Source organism: Lissotriton vulgaris, chromosome 3_1 (assembly GCF_964263255.1).
Source record: "Lissotriton vulgaris chromosome 3_1, aLisVul1.2, whole genome shotgun sequence".
NCBI lineage: Eukaryota > Metazoa > Chordata > Amphibia > Caudata > Salamandridae > Lissotriton > Lissotriton vulgaris.
In genome coordinates, this window is record NC_141689.1 from 811,063,397 (window position 1) to 811,082,740 (window position 19,344).

The window sequence follows — 19,344 nt, forward strand, 5'->3', positions numbered from 1 at the left end:
GTAAAAAAAAACAGCAAGAGCCACTCACGTCATTCACCCTCGTACTTCCCCCTTTGTCTACTACTCAAAAATGTAAAGGTTTGCCTATGTGAGGATTGAGGTAGGGCGGAAAGTCCCCTGCTACCCATTATAACAAAAAAACAAAATCTCACAAAAGACCATTAAACCAACACAAATATAAATCTAACACTAATTTGATAAAGCAAATCCACCACTTACACAGATTGGTTTTAGCACCTCCAGAAACGCTGGCTTCAAAGCACAAATACTTAAAATATTAAAATATTAAAGCCAAGCCTTCTGAAGGGGAGCCATAAAGCCACGTCACGGCACCAACCACTTTATGGTCCATTCACAAGCCATTCACACACCACACACGAGACTTCCATACCGCCAGCCATGGGCCCAAACAACCATTTCACTTGCACTCACAGAAAAATGCTGCCACCATGCAAGGGCCCATCACATTCATATGCCACAAGACATAATGACTTTGACTGTATTTTACCACCTGTCAAGTCTCAACATCCTTCTTCAGAAATGTTCCCAAACACATGCCCAGTGAACCTATACTAATGGCTTTCATGACAGCCATACAAGGCTCAGGAAGACATGTATTTCATGCACCTTTAGTGCACTCACTATGCTAAATCCAACTCCATCCAGTTTGTGGATGCAAGTTGGGGGGTGCTCGAGTATGCCGCAAAGCCATATCTCAAGCTGAGCAAGCACATCTACCTTTGAAACTAAGGCAAACATGCTGGAAAAACATATCATAATTCGTATGCCACAAGACATAATGGCTTTTTACCAACCTGTCAAGTCTCCACCACCACCTTCCAGAACATTGCCAAACGCATGCCCAGTGAACCTATACTAATGGCTTCCATGACAGCCACATGAGGCTCAGGAAGACTTGTCTTTCATGCACCTTTAGTGCACTCACTATGCAAAATCCAACTCCTTCCAGTTTGTGGATGCAAGTTGGGGGGTGCTCGAGTATTCTGCAAGGCCATATCTCAAGCTGAGCAAGCATATCTACCTTTGAAACTAATGCAAACATGCTGGAAATGTTCAAAACATATCATAATTCATATGCCACAAAACATAAAGACTTTTTACCAACCTTTCAAGTCTCCACCTCCTCCTTCCAGAACGTTACCAAACGCATGCCCAGTAAACCTATACTAATGGCTTCCATGACACCTACATGAGGCTCAGGAAGACATGTCTTTCATGCACCTTTATTGCACTCACTATGCTAAATCCAACTCCTTCTAGTTTGTGGATGCAAGTTGGGGGGTGCTCGAGTATGCTGCAAAGCCATATCTCGAACGGAGCAAGCATATCTACCTTTGAAACTAAGACAAACATTCTGGAAATGTTAAAAAAATAACTACATAAACTATGAACGGAAGAATGTGAACCAAGGGTAGTCCGTGACAACGTAGCATATGTGCAATAAACCGTTATGTGCAGTGACTGTAATGCACTTATCATACAGCAAACTGACCATCTACTAAGTTCTAACGGAGGATGAACATGGCAAGCAGCATTGACCCATAAGTGCTACAGGAAATTCAGTGTGAGTGTGGCAGCAATGGAAAAGGCAGAACGTGTATCTATACTACCTTTACTATCTGCCTTCTACCTTTGCAATATCCATCGGAAAGCATACATACCGTAAGGTGTTCTAACCCGTTTGTGTGTCTGTCGTCAGAGTCCTCACTAACCCTATCAAATTGTTAAGAACCCCTATACTAATGCCTTCAATCACTAGCAACTTGAAGATTGAGTGATCATTTCTGCCTCGAGCTATCAATGCTCTCACAATGCTCTATCCAACTCCTTCCAGTGTGTGGTTACAAGTTGGGGGGTGCCCGAGTATTCCGCAAGGCCATATCTCGAGCTGAGCAAGCATATCTACCTTTGAAACTAAGACAAACATGCTGGAATTTTCAAAAACTTCCTAAAGAGAACATCATAAACTACGATGAACGGTGGAATGGGAAACGCAGATACTTCATGACAACGTGGCATATGTTCTGTCCACCAGTATGAGCAGCATGGGGACTATAATGCACTTGTCAATTGGCGAACAGAACAACTACCAAGTTTTGAAAACAGATAAAGGTGTGGCCCATAGACAGTAGGTATCCATTCACACCAACTGAACGGTTAACCTATTGGCAGCTCCACCTCAGTCAATTTCCCAGTATTTTGCTTTAGTGTGATACAACATAAAGCAAGTAGGAAAACATAAGGCGGGCGTACTTGGGCACTGAGGACAGTAAACACGACTCTCCTGCCTTTTTCCCTGCATCGAGCACACTTTACAACGACGACATGGTCGCTCCTTTTTGCCTGTTGCAGGAAGTTTATCGGCAAAGTGTTGCTCATGCAGCCTTGCCACATCCTCCAGAACCCATAAAGTGGAGGTCTCTGCTTCTGTAGCAGTAAGACTTTCAATTACAGACAACTGAAAGTCAAGGAACAACATAAGAATTCCTGCGGTGGTCTGACGATAAACAACATACGCATTGTAGGTGCGTAAACAGTTTCTTATACCAAGTGCGAGTTTTACGACTCGCATTGTATGGCTGAAGAACCTGGTCGTTCTTGTCCACTCCGCCCATGTACTTGTTGCAATCAAGATAAAGGTAGGCCTGTGGACTTCGGCCATTTGACCCCAAACCGTGAGAGGGGATGTGCTCTCATCATGAATTGTAGTGAGCAGACACACGTCACGCCTATCTGAGAACTTGACTGCGAGCAGTTCTTTGGAACGCAACGCAAGGCTCTGGCATTTCTGGAGCTTCTTGCAAACAAGCTCCTGCAGAAATCCTTTGCGGTGACAACGAACTGTACCGCAAGCCACGGTGCCAGCTTTGTAGAGCTCACTAAACAGCTCTACTCCTGTATCGAAATTGTCCACATAAAGGTTGTAACCTTTGTGAAGAAGTGGCTGGACAAGCTCCCATGCCATCTTTCCTGTAACCCCTAGCATAGGAGGGCAACCTACAGGGTTAAGAGTTGTGTCCCTCCCTGTATACACTCTCAAGCTATACACATAGCCAGTCGTGCTCTCACACAGCATGTCAAGCTTGATGCCATAGCGAGCACGTTTGCTCGGAATGTACTGCCTAAACAGCGGCCGCCCTTTATATAAGATCAAGGACTCATCAATGGCTATATTCTTTCCAGGAGTACAAACCTCTGGAAACCTGGAAGACAAATGATCCACGACAGGCCGAATTTTGAACAAACTGTCATGGTCTGGATGGTTCCGGGGCAATGCAGCAGAATTGTCATTGAAATGCAGCATGCGCTGCAAAAGCAAAAAACGATCTCTGCTCATGTATGGTGCGAAGATGGGGGTTAACCAAACCGTGCGAGTAGACCAGTAGGATACCAAGGTTGGTTTATGCACTATCCCCATTTTAAGCGTGAGGCCAAAAAATATCTTCAACTCCCCTACAGAAGTGGGAGTCCACTTGCGCACCCTAGAATTAGGCCCTAGAGTGCCTCATTGCTCCATCTGAAATTGTTCGGCACGCAAATTTGTTTGCTGCACAATTTTGTCTAGGAAGTCAACCCAAAACAGAGATGGAAGTAGTCAATTGGCAAACAATTTGCTGTATCGACTTTACATCCAGCATCGCCAGTGAAAGGTGGAATTTGGGGCTGAGCTAAATAGGGAGGCTGCCAAGACAGCACACCGTCTGTGCGTGCAGCCGCACATGCCTGCACTCTGGATTGAGGTAACCGGTTACGGGTGTCCTGCTGCACAGACTGTGCTGGCAAAGGGACAGCACAACTGACATCATCTCCTTCAGAATCGCTGGACGATGAGTCATTGGATTGAACTGCGCCGACTGAAAAATCACTCCCAGATTCGGCTGCGTTGTCCTCTCCCTCAGATGCTGTTTCAGTATCTGCTGTTTCAGTCTTTGATCCTGCCTCAGAGCTGGTCTCCACAACCAGATTTAGGGCCTGGGTGGCATTCATCCAACGATGGGCCATCTCATTTAGTGCCTAAACTATCCTTTTAAAACACTAACCTATGTAGAAGGCAGATAGATTGTTGGTTTTAAAGTGTAAGTGGGTGTGTGCGAGAGTAAAGTGTTTCAATCAATAATGACGAAGTCACCTTACCTTTGCAAAATCAGTACGCTCTCCAAAAAGACTAAGAAAGAAAAAAAACATGCAGTATTACTTTACCTTGCCACATACCCATCATCGCAGCCTTTTAGCGCTGGTGGGAGCCAGTGCGACCATCATTTTGGCACCAAGATGCCTACGGGTGAACATGTGCTTTATAATTGCACACTATGACCACCTTTGGTGCGCCCACTACCATTCTTGCAAACATGCCCCTTATCTCTCCATAGCCCCTCTGTCACATACACTTAATCTGATCTGTTAGAAAGTGTTTCTACTGTGTGGCTATACTAATCCACCTACCTGACTACATAATACAGATCTTCAGGGCTAAGAAATATCTCTGTAAATATATATATATATATATAATATATTTTCGGAAATGCTCGCTTCAGCCACCAACTCCCGTAGGGTCAGAAAAGAAAACGAGGCAGACCCTTCTTAGTGCTTTCGTTCAGTTTATTTCACCAGTCCTCACGACGCGTTTCGGCAGATCCCTGCCTTGATCACATGACAACACGTCAGTGAAGCACGTCCCTTTTTAAAGTGCTAGTGCTCATTAATAGACATAAAAGAGGTATTTACATATATACATCACGGTAATCCGTTTTCTTAGGCACTTCATATTTAAAACTGCCAACTTTTTCCGTTGTTTGTAATTATATGTACAATACATTTATGCATTATGGGAATTAAAAAACATTTATGTCCACCATACAGTATAGTGTTTCGCCGTTGTCACCAATAATACTTGTATAATACAATTTCACTCTTCACAATTGCTCCAATGTTTTGTATAAATACATATTGCAAACTTCTGTATTGAAATGACATAATTACGTGACTGTATGTTTTCCCATTTCTCCTTAGAATTATGTTTATGTTTCCGATACCTCTATTATTCAAATCAAAATATTGTGCTTCCCCCGGAACATCCCCTAGTTAGCCTTTTTTAGTTTTTCACATAAAAAAAGTGCTATTCAAGTGCATATAAATAATAAAGTGCTAGTGTGCTACATACTTTCATCTGTGCGGTATTTTCTGTTATGCTGTTTTCTTATATATATAAGTCGGTGTTTTCACGCCTAGCAGGATGCAGGTTAAATGGATTATCTTTCAGCTGGGTTTATAAAACATGATTCCCACAATTAATTTTCAACAAATATACCAATAAAATTCATAAAAAAATCAATTCATGTTTAAATAGCTAAAAATCCCCAATCCATCTAAGATCATAAAACCAACATATAAATACATTTTGTAGAAAAGGCATAAATATAAAATACGGTTTTAAAAGTTAATTTTCACAGTAAATTTAAGATACTTATCAAAAATTCATAAAATTGACTTATCTATAGATCTACTATTTACAACGGATCCTATTGTTCTTTCTGACTTGACCCTTTCATATTCTTATGTTCAGTTAGTTTTTCTCATCCCTTAAGTTATTTTGGTGGCCATATAGATGTTATGATTATGCTATCAGTCCAGATAAGTGTACATGTCCTCCCCCATATTCAATCCATTAGGTTGTTTGCTATCTAATAGCAGGATGTAATGGGTTTCCAGGCGACGTAAAGCCCCTTCCCTATTACCTCCCCTTCTTTGTACTGGGACGTTGTCTATGAGGTAATATTGCAGATCTTTGGGTTTACCACCATGATATTCTTTGAAGTGGCGGGCTACTGGATAGTTAGGGTCATTATTAGTTATCGCCCTGAGGTGTTGTAATATTCTCTGGTACCCTGGGAGTTTTGTACTTCCTACGTACCTGAGACCACATCCACATTCTAGAACATATACTACATAATCATTTCTGCAGGTTAGATGTTGCCTGATCATGTACGGTTTGGGACTGAATGCTGTCATGTACGATGTTGTGTTTTTTCCATGTGTGCAAGCTTTACAGCTAATACACTTGAAAAATCCTTTTCTAGTGCTGAGCCAGTCCGCGATATTCTCACATTCTGGACTACTTTTTACTAGGGTATCTGCCATTGAAGTTGATTTTCTAAATGTTATAGTCGGATGTTCCGACAATGTTTTCCCAATAATTGGATCATCTTTGACTATGTGCCAATTGTTTTTAAATATCTGGCGCAGAGACTTATGCTGACGATTGAATGTTAATATCAATCTAGGATTTCCCTCCATTTCTACAGTGTTGGATTTGTCGCCTTCCAAATCCTTTTTACTGTGTAGCAACAAGTCCTCTCTTGATCTAATTCTAGATTTTTTAATAGCGTTCTTGATACATTTGGCACTGTAGCCCCTTTCTAAAAACCTCATTTTGCTTGCTTGCTGATTCTTAGACAGTTCTACCTCATTGCTGCATATCCTACGTAGTCTAAGCATTTCCCCATAGGGGATGCTTTGAATGAGATGAACAGGATGTGCACTTGTTGCGTGCAAAAGTGAATTTCCAGATGTTTCTTTCCTGTATAGTGTAGTGCTTACTGTGTATATGTATATGTATACATATATATATATATATATATATATATATATATATATATGTATGTATGTATATATATATATATATATATATATATATATATATATATATATATATATATATATATATATATATATATATATATTTTAAAAAAATCAAAATGTCAGCGTGCTCAATACCTGGTGCAGGTAGCAACGGGTAGAAACCTTACCCAAGATTGAAATTCTGAAACACAAAGGATGCCGCACTACAGAGACAGGTTTCATAGTTGCTTTATTTTCACCACCACCTGTTGTGGTGAAAATAAAGCAACGCAGAAACCAATCTCTGGAGTGCAGCATCCTTTGTGTTTCTGAATTTATATATACCTATATATATATCCACATGAATCATTACGAGAAAAGGCGCCCTTCCAGGTGGACCAGGGCTTTGTTGCAATATCACCGCTTTACTATTCCGAATGAAAATCAAGCTATATTATAACTCAAAGGAAGCCCACCAATGACCACCTCTGCCATGGATTCCCTCACAAGCTCCATAGTGCCCCTCAAATTTCAATAACAACTGTGTCTCAGAATCTTTCACTTTTATAATACCACTCACACCAGTGTACCGTGTCAGAGCACTTTACAACACACACACATTGCACAGAGACATTTGTACATCACTTTATAGGAAATGCTACATCATACAGGACATGGTGTAGTCTAGCAGTAACATGCCATCTATACTGGTAAGCAATATAGTTTGATCCTTATTCTGGGAAAGCACGAAAAACAAAAGGGCACAAAAGCAGTAACCCACTAACCTCTTCACATATGCACGTTGCTATGTGCATGCCTATGGCTCTCCTGGAAGCCAATGGTGGACCCCGCAGAAATTCCAATATTTTCCGATATATATAGATTTTCAGCATTGCACCCACAGGGGGTCGGCCACTGAGCAGAAGGACCAACCCCCTGCCAATATCACTACCATTTTTCATTTAATTTTTCTTTCAATATTTGAAGGGCGATCTTGCCCCCAGGAAAATCCAGGCACATAAATGATCAAGTATGCCCCCAAAATTGATTGCATGTCCCCCACAGGGGGTCGGCCACTGATCAGAAGGACCAACCCCCTGTCAATATCAGTACCATTTTTCATTTACTTGAAAAACGAATTGAGAATCAGGAAGTCACTTCCGCCTCAGCTGCAGACCACCACCTCCTCCCAGGCACTCAAATCTGACCTCAAAATTCTCCTCCTTCAAAGACACTTCCAAATTCAATTCACGCCCTCTCTTGTATCTGAAGGAACCCCTTGCATTATAGAAAATTCTATTCTCCATGACTATGTAAGTGCCTCCTGTGTATTCTTGTGGTTTGAGTGTCTGCTATTTATTGCAGTATTATCCTTCTACTTGTGTTTGGTACTCTTTTGTAACATGCACACGTCACTTTTCTGTTGTTACACAGTTTTCTACTCTTACATTTTGTTTGCTTTAGATACTTGCACAAGTGCCACCATGGCCTACGTAACGTTTGATCTTGTGTTTGAGAATCTGCCATTTATTGCAGTATTATACCTCTACTTGTACTTTGTATGCTTTTGTAACCTGCACACATATCACCTTTTCCATTCTGTAATAAACTGTTTGCTACCTCTTGCAATTGTTTGCTCACTATTGTCACTTATGCCACATGTACCCTAATGTTTGCTTTTGTAAATTGATCAGTTACAATTTTCACATCATGTATCAGTACTGATCCTATTGTGAAGCTCTCTGGCTTTAGTAACATGCACACGTCACTTTTTTCAAATCTTACATTTTGTTTGCTAGTGATACTTGCACAAGTGCCACCATTGCCTATGTAATGTTTGATCTTGAGTGAGAGGTATAATACTGCAGTGGCAGATACTCAACTTGTACTTTGTATGCTTCTTTAACCTGCACACACATCACCTTTTCCTCCTGCAATGTACTGTGTGCTACCTCCTGTATTTGTTTGCTCACAATTGGCACTTTTTCCTCATGTAACGTAATGTGAGGCGCTCAGACACCTTTGAGTAAAGTCTGCGCTTTATAAATATACATACAAAAAAAAATGTCCCCCACAGGGGGTCGGCCACTGATCAAAAGGACCGACCCCCTGCAAATATCGCCGCCATTTTTATTTTTATTTTTACTACGTATTTTCAACATTTTGGGGGGTCAACCGCACCCCCCAGGTAAAGAAAGACAAATAATTAAAAAATGTGCCCCAGGGGGGACGATGACCCGTCACCACAAAGGCTGACCCCCCCAAAGACATCCCTGGTGTCTAGTGGGGTTTCCTGGCCGTGGATCGCAGGGCCAGGAAATACTCTCAGGAATGCCTCCTTTGAAAGGGGAGATTCTCCCCTTTCAAATGAGGCCTCCCTGAAAGCTGGGGAGGCCGTTTCCAGACAGATTTGCCCCTCGGAGTCGAGCGCGGCCTTACCTGCTGCTGTCCTCGGCTCTGGTGGGAAACTCAGTGACGTCAGAGCGCCTCGTATCGCGCTGACGTCACAGACGGGCGGGAGGGGGGGGGCGGAAGATGATGCTGAAAGCCTTCCACATCTGCCCCACTAAAAGAAAAAAAAAAGAAACACAGGTACGATGCACCGAACATTAAATTACAACCCTCCCTGGTGACGTCCAATGGACCTGCGCAGCACCAGGGAGGTAGTGCTTCTGCACTTAAGGGCTTAAAGGCACTGAAACGACAGACTTTATTTCACCCCTTCCAGAACTTTTGCCCAAAGAAGAGTACAAATCGCGGCTCCGATCTTGAGACTTGAGACATTGTGCCTGACCTCGACTTACCAGTGGCTAATTAAGCCCAAGACGGACGCTTGGTGAAGCGGTTGCTGGGAAGTGTCCGGTCACTGGCGCATACTTTACTCAGACTAAGCAGCCGAAATCATGAAGACAAAGACTCATTGTACAAAATTGTCACGAACCAAAGTCTCCATTTTCCTTTCTATCATGATTCTCATTTTCTGCATCATGGCTTGTCTAGGTTGGTTCCTTCATCTAGCCTTCCCACTCTCTTCCCCTACGCTTTTGAACAACACTGCTATGCATTCACACGTAGATCTTCCCCCGCATCTCGAAAGTAGGAGAAAAGAATTCTTCAATAACAGATTCATCTCCACACTCCATCAACACCAACTAGTTAACAACAAAACCAACTGTTGGGTCTGCGGCTTAGTGCCACACTCCGTACACGGAGGTATGCCTTTTATCCCTCTCCCTTTCGGCTATGCTGGATCTACCTACGCTCTCTCTATGATATTCTCCGCCTCTGTTAGAAACATCCCTGAAACCAAGACCAAGAACACTAGTACCTGGAACAAGATAAAAACAAAGACGGTGAGCGCTGTTCAAAAGATGGTAGATTTCACCGCAACATGGGGACAAGCAGATAATAGTGAAAATACCAGTTATTCCCTCTTTAACGACACTACCTCTTTTAGAGAAACATTCTCAGTTCAGAAGAGACAGACAGAGCAGGGAGGATGGGCTGTGCCTCATAAGGGCCTGTTTTGCGTAAGAGGTAAGGGCAAGGGTCAGAAGATGGGAGACAGTTAGTGTAATAAGACATACACCCTACCTGACTTAAACTTCCCAACAATGACCACCGCCCCAACACTTATTTTATTTGTGAACCTCACGCACGTACTTGGCTACCTAAAGGCTGGTCCGGGAAATGCTACATCGCATTTCTCCTCCCCCCTATCTACACCACCCCAGCAGATTATCATCTAAGTGATCCTCAGACCGTGAATAATAGATGGCGAAGGGGGGTCATGGATGCTGAAGACACAGTGGATCAGGAGGCTGGCGATTTCTTCAAAGGAATCATCCCTTTCTGGGGGCCCATGATCAATAGCCACCACATAAGACAACTGACTCGTGAAGTCCAGGGAGCCATAAACGAAACAGCTGGTGCATTAAGTAACATCACCGCTGAGATGGCTTCCGATAGACTCATGATGTTACAGAACCGTATGGTCCTAGATATCATATTAGCGGACCGTGGTGGCGTATGTGAACTGATCGGATCCAGCTGCTGTATATACATTCCAGATAATGCTCCCTCAGTATATTCTGCCATTTCCCGCCTTCATGTACTTTCAAGAAAACTAGACGCAGACATCGGTGCCTGGTCCCTGACGGGATGGCTCTGGGGCCTCCTGTCCTCATGGGGATGGGAGATCCTTACGATAATAGGTCTTGCTCTAGCCATTCTCTTCACCTGTTGCCTCTGTATGCAGTGTGGCCCAGCTCTATGTAGTTTCTGTACCACTGCTTGCATTCCCAAACCCCAGTCCAGAAAGAAAGAAAAGGAAAGAATCATGCTACAGGAACAAATAGACGGCCTAATGAGTATAGAAGTAGACTAATAAGAATAAGAATTTTAAAAGGGTATATTATGGGACAAGGAGGGAATGTGGAAAAAGATTATTTTTCGTAGTTTATGTCCCATCATACACCCTCTCAGTCACGTCCCCGAGCCCATCATGTCGGAAAACAAGCAAACAAGAACCCGAGCAAACCCGATCACGCGTACACAAAAGTTGCACACGCACTCTACTTCCTCTTAAATTCAAAGGTACATTCTTATGGTTAGGGCGATTTTGAGAAACAGCTTCTTCACACAAACTGTACATTCCTATGGTTAAGCCGATTCCGAGAACAAGACCCCCCCATTTTGTAACCATTTCCTTATAATCGGGCCGACTCCGAGAGATAGGCCCCGTTTTGCTAAACCACGGCAACCAATTCCGAGAAGAAGAGCCCCAGAATGCTGAAACACGACAAACAGACATCCTGTCATGACAATCTCTCTCTTATCTAAGGAACCAGCCTAGGGTTATTTCTCCACATTTCTGCTTCTCTCTTGCTTCCTCATTTAATCATGACGAGCCTCATCTCCTCTGCCATGTTTCCTCTTCTTACGATGCAGCCTCTTTTCTTTAGTCATGACTCCTGTTTTATTGCAACATATGACACGTGCCTGCATTAAAGGGAAGCTCCTTCCTCATTTCTATGTATAAATATACTGTGTTCTGAGAATAAAGTTAGAGATTCTTCCGATCCTCCTCAGGTGACGGAGCTCTCCCTTAACTCGAGTTACTGAATAAAGACCCTGAATTCGAACCACCACGGACTCTGCTCTTCATACTTAACCTTATTGATATTATAGAAATTCCGATCAAGGTAAATTATAAGCATGGGCGGAAAATCCGTTCCGCTCGCGGATTTTGAGAATTTTCGGTAAATTCGCAATCCGCGAACTCTCGCGAATTTACCGAAAATCCGCAAATTCGCACGCAGCGGATTTTTGTTTCTTGGTGATACAATATTGCGGCATGCAGCATTCACTTACCGTCATTCAGCGTTTGCCGAGTTGTTTTTCTCGATATTTTGCGAGTGCTGCGCCATTTTAGATCTTGCTGTGGGATCCCGCGGGAGTTTGGCGACGAATCGCGAGAGTTCGCAATTGTGAACATGTAGGTGCGGCGGGCAGCAACAATCCCGCACTTGCGAAATTACAAAATTTGCAATTCTGCACAAGAAATCCACAAGCAAGCAGCATAGACCTTCTGAAAATGATGATTTTTATCAGAATAACTCCTCAGGTTGACATTTGCCTGCACTTTTTTGGATTTGAGGCCTTTTGACTTTCTTTGGATCACTTTTGGATTAGAAATCAACTTTCACAAGTAAGTTTGTTTTGGGCATTACAGTTGCTGTTCTGCAGAAAAACCAGTTTTGCTAAACTGAAAGCACTCAGCAGGTGCAAAAGTTCAAACTCATCATTAGTAACCATTCCCTGTAGTGCTTCCTGACTGGGCCCCCTCCAGAGTTCAGTTGCTAGCTGCAACAATTCTATGACCCTGCTCTGACCCTCACAGCAGGCTCATAGAATAGCTACAAGTAGGCCACAAAGGTCCTGGAAAAAAAATTGCACTGCAACAGAAAGCAAATTACAGATAAGGAAGCAGGTGCCAGACTGGAATTTTAAAACAGTGACACATTAATAAATCAACCCCAAATTAATTCATGTCAGTTGAAGCAGGGCAGGTGTGCTTGCTTTTCCCCCCCATAATCTACAGTGATAAACCAGAGGGTGGCATTGATGTACCAGAGGGTGGCATGGGTGAAACAGAGGGTGGCAGTGGTGAAACAGAGGGTGCTGTGAACCTGTGATGATGAACCAGACGTAGAAACAACATAGTCGCGACCGTTGCGAGCCGACAAGTAAGTTCGCAATTGCGAACTGGTACAAAACCCTCGCAAACTGGCAGAAACCCTTGCATACACAAAAAAAATCCGCAAATTCGCGAGAATTCGCAGATTTTGCGGATAGCGAGTTCGCAAATACGCAAATTTGAGAACGCCAGATTCGCAAAATTCGTCCATGCTTAGTAATTTACTAAAATATTAACCACACGGCTTGAATTTGCGCACCCACCATAATAGGTACACAATGGCTACGCGAGTCCAGAATTTTTTGGAGAAAAAAATACACATATATTTTAATAGACATAACACATTACATATTTAAAATAAAATTAAAAAAATAAGAGAAAATAATTATGGGATATTACAGTTACAAAATATCTTTTTTGTATTGTAATTTACAGAAAAAAAGAAAGGTTTCATAAATAATAAACTTACAAATTAGCATTTAAAAAACCTTTGAAATTCACTGAACAAACCATAGGTTTCAGGGACGTTAAAATTAGAAATAAGCATTTAGAAAACCTTAAAAATTCACTAAAAAAACATAGGTTTCATTGACGTTATAGTTAGTTGGACATTTCACTTGTACAAAACCAGAGAAATTCCGCTGTTATGGTTAGTTCAGCTAACTATAACTCGCGCCCCCGCAATGCATTGCTGATGACGTCAGATATTACATCATTCATGACATGGTCAGTGACATCAATGATGACATCACTGATGACATCACTGATCTGTCTCTTTGATCAAGATTAACATGTGTCCATGCTTGCAGTGTGTTGGAATCTGCGTCTAAACCTGGTCATGTGTTCTGAAATATCCAGAATCAGACTCCTCTTCGGGCTGTGCCTACTTTCTTTCTTTGAGTTTACCTGTCGTGCAAAGTCCCTGTTCTCACAATATCAGACAGGAGAGCTTACAAAAATGTGTGTGGTCTCGAAGAATGTTTGGACTATTGGTCTGTGAGGTTGGTGTTACATAAAAATGTCCGGTTTGGGGACAGTAACGGCGGCATGATGTCACTGCAAGACTGCGTCCCCCTGAACAGCCATAGCTGCCAAGTACGGCACCCTGTAGCTAGTGCAGGCTGTTTAAGCACTATTACTTTGCACATTGAAATTTCAGAAGCTGTGTTTAGTGTAAACAAAAAAAAAGACAAGTACCATAATGCAGTTTTCTATTGGCCTAAAAGGGATAGACACGACCTGGCGTCACTACAGTTGCCCAGGAGAAGAGAAGTTGTTTCTTGTTGCTGGCCCTTGCTGTCTCAAGTCCAAAAGCAAATAGGAACTTCTAAGGGGGAAAGTTGGTTGATTTACAGCAGCTTGTTTCTGCCGCGATGCGATGCACCACTAGCAAGAGCGCCGAGATTTGCCCGAAAGGAACCAGTGTTGTTGTGCGTGAAGGCGATTAAGTGCAACAGGCAGCCACCAAAGATGAACTTTGGTATGACCCTCTGAATCCTCGAGAATAGGAGCACTGAGGCGCAACGAGGAAACCACAACAGTGATTCTAAAAATGTTGACACCAAACACTGGAGGGTTCATAAAGCACGGGGCAGAGAACCGCAAGTACCAGCATGCAACAAAAGTGACCCAACTGGGCGCCCACTAGGGGGCGAACATTATAAATATTTTGCAATTGACTTGTTTAGTTTCTCTGCTCAGCACAAATGATGTGAAGGAGCCCCTTTGAGAAAGGATGTAGAGCAACCAAAACATGTAAGGACTGCTGATGTTGTGCGGTATTAAATCAAAGATTACCTGCGTTGTGGTGTGCGGCTATGTCTCTTCTAAGGGGCAGAGTTGGTTGATATACAGCGGCTTGGTTCTGCCGCAATGCGATGCACCACCAGCAAGAGCGCCAAGATTTGCCCAAACGGAACCAGTGTTGTTGTATGTGAAGGCGATTAAGGGCAACTGGCAGCCACCTGGTCGGTAACGGTCGCTCCACCCGCCGCGCAGCTCTCCCTGAGTGTGCCCGGTCTCCCTGCCTGCCTCGCCGCTGACCTGTGTCATTGGGCTCCACTTCTCCTTGTTGCTGCTTCTAGTGCTTGTTCTTGTTTTTCGTTCACTGCTTGTTTTTTTGGTTTCTTGCCCTTCTGTGCCCCTGCCTTTGTGTTCGTCGCTCTTCCCCTCTGGACCGCTTATCCCGCCTCTGACCCCTCCCCGCTCCCTGCCGCTGCTCCCCTGCGGCCCGCCCCCTTTTTTATTCTGTACCCCGATCCCCTTCCCCGCGCCACCCCGCTTCCGCCTCCCAGCTGCTCCTCCCTCCCACCGGCTATTTAGGGTCTGCCAGCGCGATGGGGAGCTGTGACCTGACCTGACCCTGGTCGATAACGGTCGCTCCACCCACCACGCAGCTCTCCTGAGTGTGCCGGTCGCCCTGCTTGCCTCGCCGCTGCTCTGTGTCATTGGGCTCCACTTCTCCTTGTTGCTGCTTCTAGTGCTTGTTCCTGTTTTTCGTTCACTGCTACCAGTGCTTGTTTTTTGGTTTCTTGCCCTTCTGTACCCCTGCCTGTTCGTCGCTCTTCCCCTCGGGACCGCTTTTCCCGCCTCTGACCCCTCCCCGCTCTCTGCCGCTGCTCCCCTGCGGCCCGCCCCCTTTTTATTCTGTACTTCAATCCCCTTCCCCGCGCCACGCCGCTCCCGCCTCCCAGCTGCTCCTCCCTCCCGCTGCGCCATTTATGGCGGAGTCCTCGCGTACCCGCAGCGGTCACACGCAGCGGGCGTGCCGATTGCGTGCCGAAGGCGCGCCAAAGGCAAGCCCGTCTACGCCCGTCCACGCCTGGACCGCGGCCAGCGCCAGAACCCCTGGACCTCACCAGAGCCAGCCCCCGACAGAGATACGATGCCGCAGCCATCCAAGCACTCAACACCGGCCGACAACCAGCCTGCTACCAAGCCACCCCGAAGCGCACCCACGGAGCCTTCACCTGCCACGCCTGCAGCTACACCTGCAACCGACCCTGCTCCGCAACCCCACCAAGCCAGGCTCCAGCAATGATCACCTCAAATGCATCCTGCTCAACACCCGCTCCTTCCACAGGCACGCCGTCGAACTCTGGAACCTCCTTGACACAACATCTCCAGATGTCGCCTTCTTCACAGAAACATGGATGAGCGCCTCCTCAGCGCCAGACATCGCAATAGCCATCCCAGAGGGATACAAGATTGCCCGGAAGGACGGCGCCAACCACACCGGAGGAGGCATCGCCATCATCCACAGAAACACCATCCGAATCACGACCAACTCCGACGACACCCTCACCGCTGCCGAACACCTTCACTTCCAGATACATACCGACCCCAAGACCACCCTGAGAGGCATCCTCATCCACAGACCCCCGGGACCACGCGCACAATTCAGCGAAGCCATCGCAGACTTCATCAGCCCGCACGCCCTCACCTCCTCCGACTACATCCTCCTAGGAGACCTAAACTTCCACCTGGAGAACAACAATGACTGCAACAACGCCACCCTGCTGGACAACCTCGCCAACCTCGGACTCAAGCAACTGGTGAACACCCCCACCTACTACACCGGCCACACGCTTGACCCCGTCTTCTCCTCCAGCAAGCTCATCTCCTTCAGCCACTCCACCGGACTACACTGGACAGACCACAGCTGCATCCACTTCAACTGCAGGCGAACCACGACCCGCCACCACCCTCAACAGTTCCCCCGCAGAAGCTGGAGCAAGTTTACTGCCGACCATCTCACCACCTGTCTCAGTCAGAACCCCCACCTACATGGCGGACACCAACGAAGCAGCCCACAACCTCACACAGTGGCTCACCAACTGTGCTGACGCCCTTGCACCACTGAAGAACCCCCCCAACACACATGGCAGCAAGAAAGCCTCCTGGTTTACCAACGACCTCAAAAGCTCCAAGAAAACCTGCTGCACCCTTGAGAAAGCTTGGTGCCACGACCAGACTACAGAAAACATGACAGCCCTCAAGAATGCCACCCGCAAGCACCACCAACTGATCTGTGCCGCCAAAAGGACCACATTCAAAGAACAACTGCAAAGAACTCTTCAGCATCATCAAAGAGCTCTCCAGCCCCAGCAACAACAACATCACTCCCTCACAGGACCTCTGTGACTCACTCGCCTCGTTCTTTCACCACTAGATCGCCGACATACACACAGCTTTGGCATACATACCACGCACCCTACCACCACTCCCGAGCCTCCCACCACCGTCCTCCGCACCTGGACACCGGTCAGCACCGAAGATACCACCGGCATGATGAACACCATCCACTCTGGCTCCCCCACCGACCCCTGCCCACATCACATCTTTAACAAAGCCGACTCCATCATCACACCCCAACTCTGGGACATTATCAACAGCTCCTTCGCAGCCGCCACCTTCCCTAAGAGCTGGAAACACGCCGAGCTCAGCGCCCTCCTGTAGAAGCCCACCGCGGACCCAACGGACCTCAAGAACTTCCGCCCCATCTCTCTCCTCCCCTTTCCGGCCAAAGTCATCGAAAAGACCTTCAACCAACAACTCTCTGCCTTCCTCGAGACCAACGGATCCCTCGACCCCTCGCAGTCCGGCTTCCGAGCAAACCACTGCACCGAGACCGCCCTCATCGCAGCCATCGATGACATCAGGTCCCTGCTCGACAATGGGGAAACAGCGGCCCTCATCCTCCTGGACCTGTCGGCAGCCTTCAACACCGTATGCCACCGCACGCTCATAGAGCGCCTCAGCAACACCGGAATCCAAGGGTCGGCCTTGGAGTGGGTCATCTCGTTCCTCGCCGGAAGAACCCAGAGAGTCCGCCTCCCCCCGTTCCGATCTACAGCCACCGAAGTCATCTGTGGTGTCCCGCAATGATCCTCACTCAGCCTCACCCTCTTCAATGTCTACATGAGCCCCCTTGCAGTCATCGTATGCCAAAGCAACATTAACATCATCTCCTACACTGACGACACCCAGCTGATCCTCTCCCTCACCAACGACCCAGCCACCGCCAGAGCCAACTTCCAGGAAGGGATGAGGGATGTCACAGAATGGATGAAGCTCAGCCGGCTGAAACTGAACTCTGAGAAAATGGAAGTCCTCATCTTGGGAACATCCCCCTCCGCCTGGGACGACTCCTGGTGGCCCCCAGCCCGGGGCTCCGCACCCAAGCCAACTGACCACGCACGCAATCTGGGCTTCATCCTGGCCTCCTCCCTCACGATGACAAGCAAGTCAACGCCGTCACGTCATCCTGCTTCAACACCCTGCGCATGCTCAGAAAGACCTTCTGATGGATCCCCACCGACACGAGGAAGACGGTCATCCAGGCCCTAGTCACCAGCCGACTGGACTACGGCAACACCCTCTATGCCGGGACCACAGCCAAACTACAGAAAAGACTCCAGCGCATACAGAACGCCTCAGCACGCCTTATCCTGGACACCCCCCGCTTCAGCCACATCTCGCCCCAGTTGAGAGCCCTGCACTGGCTCCCCATCAGCAAGAGGATCGCGTTCCGACTTCTCACCCACGCACACAAGGCTCTCCACGACGTAGGTGCCACATACCTCAACAACCGCCTCACATTCTACGCGCCCACCCGCCAGCTCCGTTCCGCCAGCCTCGCCTTCGCCACTGTACCATGCATCCGCAAGACCACCGCCGGAGGAAGATCCTTCTCCTACCTGGTGGCCAAGACATGGAACTCCCTCCTCACCCACCTACGACTAACCTAGAACCATCTCTCCTTCAGGAAACAGCTCAAGACCTGGCTCTTCGAGCAATAGGGGACCCCTCCCCCCCACCCCAGCACCTTGAGACCCTACGGGTGAGTAGTGCGCTTTACAAATTCCGTGATTGATTGATTGGTTGATTGACCAAAGACCAACTTTAGTATGGTCCTCGGTATCCTCGAGAATAGGAACACTGAGGTGCAACGAGGAATCCGCACCAGTTATTCTAAAACTTTTTGACATCACCCAATGGAGGGTTCATTAAGCACGGGGCAGACAACCGCAAGTACCAGCATGCAACAAAAGTGACCCAACTGGGCGCCCAATAGGGGGTGAACATTATAAATATTTTGCAATTGACTTGTTTAGTTTCTCTGCTCAGCACAAATGATGTCAAGACGCCCCTTTGAGAAAGGGCGTAGAGTGACCGAACATGTAAGGACTGCTGATGCTGTGCGGTATTAAATCAAAGATTACCTGCGTTGTTGTGTGAGGCTATGTCTCTTCTAAGGGAGAGAGTTGGTTGATATACAGCGGCTTGGTTCTGCCGCAACGCGACGCACCACCAGCAAGAGCGCCGAGATTTGCCCGAAAGGAACCAGTGTTGTTGTGCGTGAAGGCAATTAAGGGCAACTGGCAGCCACCAAAGATGAACTTTGGTATGGCCTTTGGAATCCTCGAGAATAGGAACACTGAGGCGCAACGAGGAAACCACAACAGTGATTCTAAAACTTTTTGACACCACCCACTGGAGGGTTC